The following is a 13,457-nucleotide window of genomic DNA, read 5'->3' as shown; positions in this document are numbered from 1 at the left end:
TAAACTTGTCGGTCCTGTTTCCATGGCAACTACTTTACACATAAATAATCAAGAACAACTTGTGGATTATTCAGATTTTTTTTCTACTTTGTTTATTTTGTTTGTTTTTTGTTAATTGCTTATTACCCATAAAAAAGATGATTTAGGAAACAAAAATACATATTATGGCTCTTTTGCGCACATAAAAATACACAAAAAATTAAACCCAGTCATTTTCCAGTGGATTTGCTGTTCTGATGGGGGACGCAAGCTCGATAACAAAACATTTTTTGTAGTGACTTTAATGTCCTATGCTGTCTGTTATATTTTTCTTAGAGTTTTGGTACAAAAATATTTTACTTTAAAAAAAACATCCGCCTATGCAGTTAAGTTACTGTTACGTCACAAAGAAACCATTGCGCCATCGACAAAACACAATTGCTTTGTGGTACGAAACCTATTTACAGTTTGAGGGGTGGGGGAGGCGTAAGGCACAAGCCCGTTACTAAGAGGAGGAGTGATAGAAAAAAGGTTAAGAACCACTGCACCAGAGCGAGTTATTTTTGTCCTTAGTGGAGTTGAGGTTTTGCTTGGGGTTGCCATGGCAACTGATGACACATCTGCACAAAACATACAACAAGACAGGAGTTAATACATTTTTGTGAAAGTTGAGACTTTTTGCGGACAGTAACATTGACAACGAATGTTTCGTCAACGTATTTTCATATTGGTTTACGAATGATTCGTAAACTTATACCACTGCAATCAAGTTGCACATAAATGTCATTTGAGCAAAATTATTTTTTACTTACATTAACTTACGTAATGTTGCGAGATACTTCAAAGTTATTGGCGGCCATTAAATTTCCCGCTCTCCATTGAAATTGCGAAGTTTCCATAATATTTAAATCTACAGAAATCTACAGACTACAGAATTGAGCAAGACACAAGTTTTCGGGTTTCCACATGTTGTTAACCGTGATCACTCAACCGGACTCCATCACATAAAAAATATATACATCGTATATCTTGTTGCTGGTTGATAAAAAGATTAGTTGTTAAAAACCAGCAAAATTTATCAATCCTTCTGATTATTTTTGTCATTTATTTAAATTGAAGTGAAGCAAACCGCTGAATAAGTCACGTGGGTTTGTTGGTGCTCTTACACAAGGCATATTAGAACACATGGAGTGGAATTCTTTGAGCTGTTTGAATTGAGGCAGTCGAAGATAGACCATGTCAAGTTATAGTGACAATATTTAAGATGTAAGATTGGTTCCTTAATTTTGCCAGTGTGTAGTGTCTAGCCCCATGTAAGTAGTCAATAATGTGAAATTTCTACACTTCCCGTGAAACAGTTTCAGAGTAACTAGTACGTGGTAAAGATTTCTGAAGATTATTGCCATCGAGGATTTTTCCATTTCAGGCTTTTATGTCATAACAACTATCTTTCAAAACTCTCAATGCAAACAATCCCTTAGTTTGGTATAAGTTGGTGTTTATACACCGTTCCATATGGCGGGTATACATTTAAATTGTTTCGAATACTCGGAGGTCATAGATTAAATTTTAATCGATCTACACGAAGAACTACATCAAAGTAAAATACAAAGACTTATTGTTGAGGAGCAGAGGAAATTACGCTGTACAATGTTCACATTCCACATGGGAAAACGTGGCTTGCATAACAGAAACACATTGCATAGTTAAGCGTTGATCTTGATGTTGGTGATGACGTAACAATTTACATTATTGCACTTATTTAACTTTGCAATTACAAGTTTGTTGAGACCGCTTATCATTATGTTATCGGTAGCAAACAGACGAAATCATTACGAAACCTAAGCAACTGAATGCTTTTTCTACAAATATTGAACGTGGTTGCTTAGACCAAGTTGATCAAACAACTCAACTACGTTTGGCAAATGCGTAAATTAGCGAACAATGCAAATGATCAAGACTTTAGTACGTGCGTTGCACTACGTAATGAGACCCCACAAAAATCACACAAAGATAAAAAAAAACGTGAACATGGAAAAAGTTTCGAGAAAAAACGTTGTACAAGATTGACTTAAATTAACTTTGTAAAAACACAAGATAGATTTGCCAACTGTGTAAACCACTGACGTGAAAGTGTATATAAGCCATGGTGATAGATTCAAAACATTCGAACGCATGAAATATATTCTTTGGATAAAACGACATATTTGAATACTTAAATATCGCCAAATGCTTCCAGTTAATTCGTGCAAAATAAGTGTAGCAGTTGTATCACTACATCACACAAAAACAACAGCAAGTGTGAAGGATTAATAACTTCCTGTTCAGCAAAGCTGTGGCGTTTGTTGGCAGCAAGATACGAAACTATGTGAAAGTTGCTCATGGAATTGTGTGAACGAACGACTGGTAAGTAGCAGTGTGGATACCAAGCATGGGGAGGTATGGAAATTATTCGTAACAGCTGCTTTTATCAGTAACACAAGTATTTCAAACATGGTAGGTTAGAAGATGGTGTGAAGTTTGCCGTTAAGATAAGAAGTACTTTGGTGAGTCGATATGGCGTCACCTGTTACGTTTCCTTTAAATGCAAGGAGAATAAATGCATAGCAAAAACGTTACAATATTCAATGAATTTATGGCATAAGATGACTTGAACCAATAACCTACAACGGCGCAATCAATCAAACAACCAATTGAAAAAAGACACTAATGTATTCTCGAGTGGTGTAAAGTTCTGTCGATCATTTTCACAACGCCGAGTATTAATGCAACCGCAAAAAACTATTCCTTTGACGACAGCAACCGCCTTGGTTGTGTTGGGCATTTTGATAAACGGCCGTTTCTTGATCGTTTCGAATTTAAACGATCGGAAACCTTTTTACGATTAAATACGGATTACTGTTGTTTCTTATTAAAATATATTGTTTTGCTGTTAAATACCTTTTATTTTATCGCTTTTGCAAATCTCCGCAAAATTAATAAAACAAAATGATATTGCAAATGTAGGCAAGCAAAATTAAATTATTACCCTCAAGTGAAACATATCCCATGAATACTTGGTTATTTTTGGCCTATTTTTATAACAAATAATTGCAAAATATGCTGCCATAATGCAGTTTTTCGACAAAAATGAGTTTAGCGAGAGATCTGGGATCCTCGTTAGTTGGCGAGGAACTTAAAGAGAATTGTTTGGCGAGAACGCGGCTAGTCATACCAAAGTTGCGTTAGCGAGGTTTTGCGTCAATAGCGAAGCTCGCTAAACTCAGCGAGGTGTGCTCATCATACCGCCCCAGGGCTTACTTTGCCATTTAAACGACAGTAGTTTTGTGATTTTTTCAGACCTCGTTCCGACTTATCGGAAAACTGGCCGATCCAGCTCGGCTGTAATGACTGGGATCTCGATACGATAGCTGTGATAGCCAAGTATAAGTGCTGCGAAGTGGGGGGGAAGTCAAATAAGATAACATATATTACGAGGATTGTGTACCAGGAAGTGGATTGTATGCAACGTAATGTATTCAAAGTTGAATTATTCTTTCTTTTAATGGAACTTAAGACTGGGAAGATATAATAAATTATAATCACAATCAAACGTAATCTGATGATTAGTTGACCGCATTTAACCTGCGTTTCGACCACGAAGAAGTTTTAAAGCAGTATCATTTGTGGCAGAAAAGTTAAAATGCAAAATCCCTCAAAAGACTTCATCCAACATAAGAATCTCAACTGGACAAAACGAGAAAAGATTGATGAAAATTGTGCACCAAAAAGTAAACGACCGAGAGTTTCTGACGAGGTTCTATTGGATACTATACGTTATGCAGTTGAAGAATATCAAGAAAAGACTTTCAAAATGCCGAAGCGTCAAACAAAACGTTTTGCACGCACTTGCAACGTTTGTGAAAAAAAGTTTAAATGTCCTTCTGATCTATTGAAGCACCAACATATTCACACCGGAGAAAAACCCTTCAAATGTGAGATTTGTGAGAAAAGATTTACCCAAGCTGGCCACTGCAGAATCCACATGTTTACCCACACAGATGTGAAGTTGCACAGTTGTAGTGTTTGCGACAAGAGTTTCAAAACCTCCAGCAATCTGAAAGATCACATGAAGGTTCATAGTAATTAAAAACCACACCAATGTCAAGTGTGTGAAAAGCGATTTCGAACCACGGCAGCATTGAAGTCTCATTTTTCTGTGCATACAGAAGAGAAAAAACATAGGTGCGAAGTATGAGAAATCCTTTCAAAGCAACGACCACCTTAGAAAGCACATGATGTTACACAGCGGTGAACAACCTCACCAATGCAAGATATGCCAGAAACGTTTTCGCCAAGCTTCTAATCTCACCCAGCATTTGCTGCAACACGAAAATAAAAAGCAGTATAAGTGTGACATCTGCGAGAAGAGATTTAATACAGCAGGAAATCTGAACAAGCATATTTTATGACACGACACGAAAAAACGATTCAAGGCCGATCAGGTTTTTTTCTTGGTATACGGGTCGGGCGCTCGACCAATGTTGCCAATCACCCGCCTACAAAAAACGTTATCGAAACAAGATGCGTGTCGATTATAAACCAATCATGCGCCCACTGTGGTTCCGGTACTCTGCATTGTACAAATCTTGCACAAATCATTGCTGTAAAACCAGATAAATGTTTTACTTTCGTGTTTACGTCTAAATTCGTCCTGAAGGTTTTATTCGTCCAAAAATTATCGATTTGTTTTTTCATTGCGATATGGTGAAGGTTCGCTGTTTCGTTCGTTTGCTTTCCATTGATGTTTTAATTGGATTTTTGATAAGTGACGAATTGCTATGAAACAGCACATTTTGAATACAACTAGGGCGAATGTTTGTTTCCTTGTTTCTGCTTCAAACAAAACAAAGTCAGTTATTTAGGTGCTGCAGACAAAGTTACTGATGTTTCGATCTAATAATTCTAATATAATAATATAATAAAAATAATAACAGCAAGGGTTTTTGCTACCCAATCTAACACCAATGTATGTGTATAACATTTCTTGTTCGTCCAACATTTGTGCGGAATTACTCTACCACGGTATCAGATAACGCAGTAATATTCCCTACGTATATGTGAAGGTTGCATGCCAAGTTGTACGCTTGCGCACCAGTGTACCTGGGCCACAATATACCCCATGAAACCACTGTTGGTAGAGCGTTGGATCTGTTTAGCCCAGGCTCGTGAGTTCAAACCTCACCGGGAGCTTGAGTTTTCAAATCTTGCTCCGACTTTGTCTGATCCAGCTAGGCTGCTATGCCTGGGCTGCCAAGACTGCAAACCCCATGATCGCGATACGGTAGCTATGATCACAAAGCAAGGACAAGCGCAGTGGGGCGATCTTGCCTATCATGCCATTGCATGAAATATTACTGCGTGGTAAAATTGGTATGATTAATATTTGTTGTTTTACAAGAAGGATTTAGGTTCAAAGTATTAATACTTTTCGTTGTGGTTCATGACAATTTTATTGCTTCACAGCAGAAAGAAGTTTTTACGAATTAAAATATTTGAGGTGTAACTAGAAACGAAAACCCCAGCAGACAAGAAAAGCTATTTCTCATAATTGGTAAAAGCCTGATAGATCACAATCACTGACGAAACACTCATTCATTTGGGATAGAAGTGACCTAAACAATTACTCTGACGAAGTTTGAAGAATGAAGTCCTACAAATGCACGTTATGTTCTAAATCATTTACTGAGAAAGAATATCTAAGTATACACGCTAGAAGTCACACTGGAGAGAAACCTTACAGATGCAAAATTTGCGAAAAATGTTTTAAAACTTGCATAGATTTGAAAATCCACAACCGAATTCATACTGGAGAGAAACCATTCAAGTGCAAGATTTGTGATCAATCGTTCAGTCAATCAGGCCATCGAACGGCGCACGAACGAATTCACACTGGAGAGAAACTTTACAAATGTAATATTTGTGACAAAGCTTTTACTGATGCAAGCAAACGAACAAGTCAACTTAGAATTCACACTGGAGAGAAACCTTTCAGATGCGAAATTTGCGAAAAATGTTTCAAAAGAAGCTTAGATTTGAAAATCCATCAACAAATTCATACTGGACAGAAACCATTTAAGTGTAAGACTTGTGATAAAGCTTTCAGCCATTCATGCCATCGAACTGCTCACGAACGAGTTTATACAGGAGAGAAACCATTTAAGTGTAAGACTTGTGATAAAGCTTTCAGCCAATCAAGTTCTCGGACGAGGCATGAACGAATTCACAGTGGAGAGAAACCTTACTAATGCACTTTATGTTCAAAAGTATTCAGCAAAAATTCAAATTTAAATACACACGTAAAAAGGTCACCAAGAAATGTGAATCCACATCCGAATTCATACTGGACGTATATCACAAGTCTAACATCTGTCTTAAAGCTTTCTTCAGTTAAAGCTCTTACGTAAATCACATTGGAAATTTGTTTTAGGGTGGATTTGTTTTAGATTCTTAAACTGAGGCGGTCAAAGAAAGACCAACTCAAGTTATAATGAAGATATCTTTCCAAACGTGTATTTTAATTAAATTCGAAAGAATATTTGAGTTTCAATTCAAACCATAGCAAAGAATAAATATAACCCTACAAATAATGGTTACTCAAGTTTTGACGTATATAGCTTGTTTGCACTCGGTAAAAATATATAAGTAAAGAAAAATCGGGGTCCTCACTCACGCTCGGCGTATTTTCGCTGCCAGTTATCACACTTGGTGCTTTGTTTTGTAAAGCATTCACTAACGCGAGAAATGTGCTGCGACCCAACGCTGCATCCCTAGTTTAGAAAAGGCCATGACCCTGCAATAACGGCTCACCACTAAAGCTAAAGTATCTCACACTGATTTCACTAAATGGGCGTCTCTTTAATAAACGAACCAAAAACGACGATAAAACGTACATACAATACCAGTGAACGCCAATAAACCCTCCAATACAAACTACTTGTTTGGCAACACTAAAAACAACCATACAGCGCGACGCCCATCTCAATACTAACGGGTCATACACATGCACTCCTTACACCGACCAATTAACCAATCAACGACTTGCACATGAACCAATGGAGCGTTGCGGAATGTGGCAAACATAGAATGCGACTATAGTGCGGAAATGAATACCAAGGGAAATTTGATAAAACGTGTGTGCAAGAAACAAAAGAAAAACAAAAGCATAGTGCGATGTGTTGTGCACATATGTGTAATAAGGAGTGCTTTAAATAAACAACGCACATAATCAAACAACGCATAAAGAAAAGCATTAGTGCCGTGTGTGATTTTCGCCACAATATCATATAAAGCAATTATTAAAGCTAAACGGTAGATGATGCAAAACATGATCAACCTTTGTTATGGTGTGATCAAAACCAGCAACATTTTCTAACACTTGTTTATTGTTAGCGAAGGCATGCTCACATTCAAATAAAATATTCTTCACTTCAAAATAGAAAGTAGGCTTGTTCAAAGTAATTCAAATATAAATGTTACATTTATTGTAAAGAATACATGTTTCGCCAAAACCATCCTCAGTTCTTATTCAAATAGATTTACAATAAATGTGTTTGACACAAGGTTATTTTATTTTGTAATTTTGCTAACCAGAACATCGTCATATTGCGTGCCGACAAAGTCATTGTGATTCTGAATATTTTGAAAATTTTCGTAAGTTGCAATTTCTTTAATAATAAGCATATTTCTTTTGTATCTTGATAAAGTTTGTTAGAAAAAAACCAAAGCTTTATTTCGTACGTTTATTGCGTTTTGCATTTCGGAGAAATTTATGAAATTTGCATTCTATATATTATGAATATATTCTATGGTGTCGATTTTTTTGCAAAACACAACAACTTGAAAAATACGTGGAGTTTAATTATTTGAACAAGAAAGCTAAAGCAAATATGTTGCTAAACATTCTATAAACAAGAATAGCTTTATTGACAGAAGTAAATAATAAACGCAAAATAAACAATTTATCACCGTTTTATTTTTGGGCCGTTTTAATCCTTGCATTTCCAATATACATTTCTAATATTTAACTTGTTTAAACATTATTTCTTTTTGGAATCTTACGTCAATCTACCTTTATCCGGTTAGTAAGATTACTGGTGGTTAAACATTCTACACCCTATAGTGGAGATCGCTGGTCATTTTTTATGGGAAGCAAACAGACGAACTCATTACAAAACCTTTCAATTCCTTTAGATTCTCTTGTTGTAAGTTCCAACGTATCTTAGTCGCTTACATTTCTTCCACCAGTATGAGTTCGATTGTGGATTCTGCATCATTTCTACGTTTGTTTGGAAATCTAAATGTTTTGTCTCCTTTGGTGCTGACGTGGATGAAAACGTAATATTTGAATGTTAAAATATCGCCCAATGCTTTTAGATAATACGTGCAAAACACGTATGGTAGATCTATTACTACATACTACACAATAACAGCAAATGTATGCATGCCGTGGTGGGAACTAAGTGTGAAGGATTAATAACTTCCTGTCCAGTAAAGCTGCGGTGTTTGTGGCCAACAAGTCACCAAACTACGTGAAAGTTACGCATGGTACTGTGTGAACCTCGGGTAAGCGTAACAGTGTTGACACCGAGCATGTGGAGGAACATTGGCCTCAGTTAAAATCACTTCGTTCAAGGCAAGAAAGAATTCGCGTAACAACCGTTTAATAGAAGCAGAAGTATTTTACACATAGAAGATTAGAAGGTGACGCTAAGTTTGCAGTTTAAAAAGGGAAAGACAATAGTGATTGGATAGTAAGAGTTGAGATTGAAACAACTTAATATTTGCTAAAGCCGACAAGGCAACAAACAGAGACAAAACAAATGGTGAATTGACAGATTAATTTATATTTTAAATGCAAGATATTGTTTTGCGCGCTGATATTATTATTGGAATAACAAGTAAAGTAATTTTGCCTTATTAATGATTTCAATCATGGTTTATGAGAATATACTTGCTTCGCAGCGAAAAACTTTTAATATGCGCGAAAAACTTGGGAATAAATACATGTGAGGTATAAGAAAGACGAAATACAAACGAAATACAAAAGCTGTTGTAGCATCAGTGACGAACCATACTGATATTTGGGATACAAATTATCAGAAATATTTCGTTGACGAAGTTTGAAGAATGAATCCCTACAAATGCACATTATGCTCCAAAGCATACACCAGGAAAAGCCATTTAAGCAAACACGTTCAAACTCATACTGGAGAGAAACCATTCCGATGCAATATTTGCGAAAAATATTTCCAAATTCGCCAACAATTGAAAATCCATCAACGAATTCATACTGGAGAGAAACCGTTTAAGTGTAATATTTGTGATAAAGCATTCAGCCATTCAAGCCATCGAACTACACACGAACGAATTCACACTGGAGAGAAACCGTTTAAGTGTAACAGATGTGATAAAGCTTTTAGTGGATCAAGCCATCGAACGGCACACGAACGAATTCATACTGGAGAGAAACCATTCAGATGCATTATTTGCGAAAAATGTTTCCAAACTCGTCAAGTATTGAAAATCCATCAACGAATTCATACTGGAGAGAAACCATTTAAGTGTAAGATTTGTGATCAAGCTTTCAGCATATCAAGCTCTCGAACGGAGCACGAACGAATTCACACTGGAGAGAAACCGTACAGGTGTAAAATATGTGACAAAGCTTTCAGTAGATCAAGCGATCGAACGGTACACGAACGAATTCACACTGGAGAGAAACCTTTCAGATGCGAATTTTGCGAAAAATGTTTCAAAACTCGTCAAAATATGAAAACCCATCATCGAGTTCATACAGGAGAGAAACCATTTAAGTGTAAGATTTGTGATAAAGCTTTCAGCCGATCAAGCTCTCGGACGATACATGAACGAATTCACACTGGAGAGAAACCGTACAAGTGTAAAATATGTGACAAAGCTTTCAGTCGATCAAGCCATCGAACGACACACGAACGAATTCACACTGGAGTGAAACCTTACAAGTGCACTTTATGTTCAAATACATTCAGCAAGAATTCTTATTTTTATTCACACGTAAAGAAAGTTCACCAACAAATGTGAATCCATATCCGAATTCATATTGGAGATATATTACAAGTCTAACATCTGTCTTAAAGCTTTCTTCAGTGTAAGCTCTTACATAAATCACATTCGAAATTTGTTTTAGAGTGGATTTCTTTTAGATTCCTAAATTGAGACAGTCAAAGAAAGACCAAAATTGATATCAGAGTTTGATTTGGAATGTGTTTCTTTGATGGGAAATTCCTTTTTTGTTCAATCTTGCGTCACTAGGACAGTTGTCAGTAGGAATTTTAGCATGTTATGGTAAATTTGGTTCAACGGGGTAAATGCATTTGACGCGGCCATGGCAACTTTGCGTAATACTATAGGTACATCTACAACAAACATATATCCAAAGGTTTTCGGTTCTACGTCAAATAAAAATGTAGAAAACTGCACGAAAAGTAGCGTCGACAAAAAATCGTAAACCTTTTTCACTGCAGTAATATTTCTAGCAACGGCATGATTGGCAGGATCGCCCCACTGCGCAGGTCCTTGCTTGGCGATCACAGCTATCGTATCGCGATCATTAGGTTTGCAGGCTTGGCAGCCCAGGCATTGCAGCCTAGCTGGATCAGCCACTTATTCCTGACAAGTCGGAGCAAGATTTGAAAAATCAAGCTCCCGGTGAGGTATGAACTCTCGACCCTGGGCTAACCAGGCCCAACGCTCTACCAACTGAGCTACAGGAGCTCAGTGGTTTCACGGGGTATACTGTGGCCAAGGTACACTGGTGACCTGCGCAGTGGGGCGATCCTGCCAATCATGCCATTGCATGAAATATTACTGCGTTATCTGATACGGTGGTAGAGATCCCCTACGTATATGTGAAGGTTGCCTGGCAAGTTGTGCGCACCAGTGTACCTTGGCCACAGTATACCCCGTGAAACCACTGAGCTCCTGTAGCTCAGTTGGTAGAGCGTTGGGCCTGGTTAGCCCAGGGTCGTTAGTTCAAACCTCACCGGGAGCTTGATTTTTCAAATCTTGCTCCGACTTGTCAGGAAAAAGTGGCTGATCCAGCTAGGCTGCAATGTCTGGGCTGCCAAGCCTGCAAACCTAATGATCGCGATACTATAGCTGTGATCTCGCCAAGCAAGGACCTGCGCTGTGGGGCGATCCTGCCAATCATGCCATTGCATGAAATATTACTGCGTTATCTGATACGGTGGTAGAGATCCCCTACGTATATGTGGAGGTTGCCTGGCAAGTTGTGCGCTTGCTCACCAGTGTACCTTGGCCACAGTATACCACCTGAAACCACTGAGCTCCTGTAGCTCAGTTGGTAGAGCGTTAGGCCTGGTTAGCCCAGGGTCGTGAGTTCAAACCTCACCGGGAGCTTGATTTTTCAAATCTTGCTCCGACTTGTCAGGAAAAAGAGGCTGATCCAGCTAGGCTGCAATGCCTGGGCTGCCAAGCCTAAAAACCTTTTTCACTGCAACGAATTAGACGCTACACAAGGCGCTCACGTCAGCAAAATGCATTGTTTAGTTAGGAGAAGGCGCCTTATGTTGCAGATATCGAATAGTTTCAAACATAGGAGAATCCACAGATTACGTTACCTCAAATAGGTCAAGGTTTTACAACAAAGAAACAAAAATATGTCACTGTGACGTCACAAACCAAAGACAATTTTGATTATTGGAAGACTGAAGGGTATAGCAGCAACGACATTACTCTGTACTTCGATAAGACGGGGATGGTGCGTTTCTTTGCTCAGTGACATTACATGGCGTTATTTTGAGTGTGATGTCATAACTTTAACCTCATCCGTGTGTTGACTTTAATTTGTTAATTCCAACATTTCTAGTTACAAACTATATTGCGAAAAATACATTGGTGGTTGATTGTGGCGAATTAATATATCCTTTGTTGTGAGTGGACAAAACGACAATGTTTAATTCTCTCTGTCGTGTTTTCAAAAGTCCATGTATCACGTTAGCGATCATAAATGCTTTAACCACAAGAACACCCTGTCCCAGTAACTGTTTTATTATTACACAACTAAATATGAATTAATAGGTCGAAACAGCGGCCGTCTGTCTGCAGCTCAAATTAACATCAAAATCCGTTTGTTGCACTTGTTCACTTATTGTCCCCTGTTTAATACAAAACTATACTAAACCAGTTTTACAATGTTTTCCATTTCTACGCATAAGGATTGCTGCCAGCACTCGCACGACCAAAGCGCCTTCTATGACGTCACGTAACAACAATCTCGCTTTCGCACGATTTTGTTCGCAGCGGTAAAAATGCGACTTTGATCAGCTGTATCTCAGAAACACGTCGCCGTATCAAGCTATTATTTTCGCCAAAAATGGTTTAAAGTTATGAACATCTCTTAGTTTAATTATTAATATGTTTTAATTTTCCGTGTCACATGCACTTTTAAGTGAGGATTTAACACAAATAAAATAAGGCATAGTTTTTACCCGTAGTAATAAGTTCATATAATGAACAAGCTTAGAGAGTATAATATGCGATTGTTCATTTTACGTAAGTAAGTAGACGTTTCGAAATCGAACTGGTTCATCATCAGTACTAGAATGTAAAATGATCAATACCAACTTACGTAAAATGATCAATACCAACTTACGTAAAATGATCAATAGCATAATAGCTTTGGCTTTCTTATTCAAGTTGATTTACTCCAAGTATTTTGCACCTTAGAGAGTATCGATATACGAAATTTTTGCCACCAAATACAAGTTATAAATGCACACTTTATCTGAACTGACATGAGGAATTTACTAAAAGGTGTTGAGTTGTATTTCAAATAGCAGACCACAAATAATTTAATAATTAACCACTTTAACCGTTGACAATTTTTGGGAAACCAATTGGGGAAAGTACCCGAATTTACCTTTACATGAAGTTTGTTGTGATCTCTATGTTTTTTCTGTCGAACACGCGACGTCATTTTTGTTGTTTCACAGAATACAATTTTCTCCAAACTGAAAATATCCCAAGGCTCAAATATAAGGTTTCAAGTTCAACTCTGGACACAACAAACTTTCTGTTGAAGAGAAAAGTTGTTGCCTGAGGCGGGTTTGTTGGGAAGCGAGTAGATTTTTTTTCCGAAATATTTTCGCATTATGTTTTTGTTGTCTGAGCCCCTGAGGCCAGTTAGAACGTTTTACTAAGTACGGACTGACCCGCTAGCACAGCCGTAATCCTCAACTTGGTCGATTCAGGGCTAATTGGGAAAATTATTAATCTGAACACAATTTTCTTCCATGCTTTTTTCTCAAAAAATATTTCCAGCAGCGAAATAAAGCAGAAACTTAAAATAGAATTTTTGAAGTTTGTTTCTTCTTCAGTTTTATGGAATTGTCCGTCGTGCACCGGTAGAACATGCTCAAGATACCCAACAGCTGTAT

The 13,457-nt window shown here is 37.5% G+C and overlaps 1 protein-coding gene and 1 pseudogene across 4 annotated transcripts in view; one reads left to right on the top strand and one right to left on the bottom strand.

The window, feature by feature from the left end:
- Positions 1-13,457, bottom strand: part of LOC145906580 (protein NLRC5-like) — a 72,262-nt gene that overhangs the window by 29,176 nt on the left and 29,629 nt on the right. The gene's annotated exons all lie outside the window — the stretch shown is intronic.
- LOC145906239 (uncharacterized) lies at positions 3,662-4,430 on the top strand (annotated as a pseudogene).

Source organism: Ascidia mentula, chromosome 6, assembly GCF_947561715.1.
Source record: "Ascidia mentula chromosome 6, kaAscMent1.1, whole genome shotgun sequence".
Classification (NCBI taxonomy): domain Eukaryota; kingdom Metazoa; phylum Chordata; class Ascidiacea; order Phlebobranchia; family Ascidiidae; genus Ascidia; species Ascidia mentula.
Note: the sequence above shows the minus strand (reverse complement) of the source record. Positions and strands in the feature narration are given on the sequence as shown.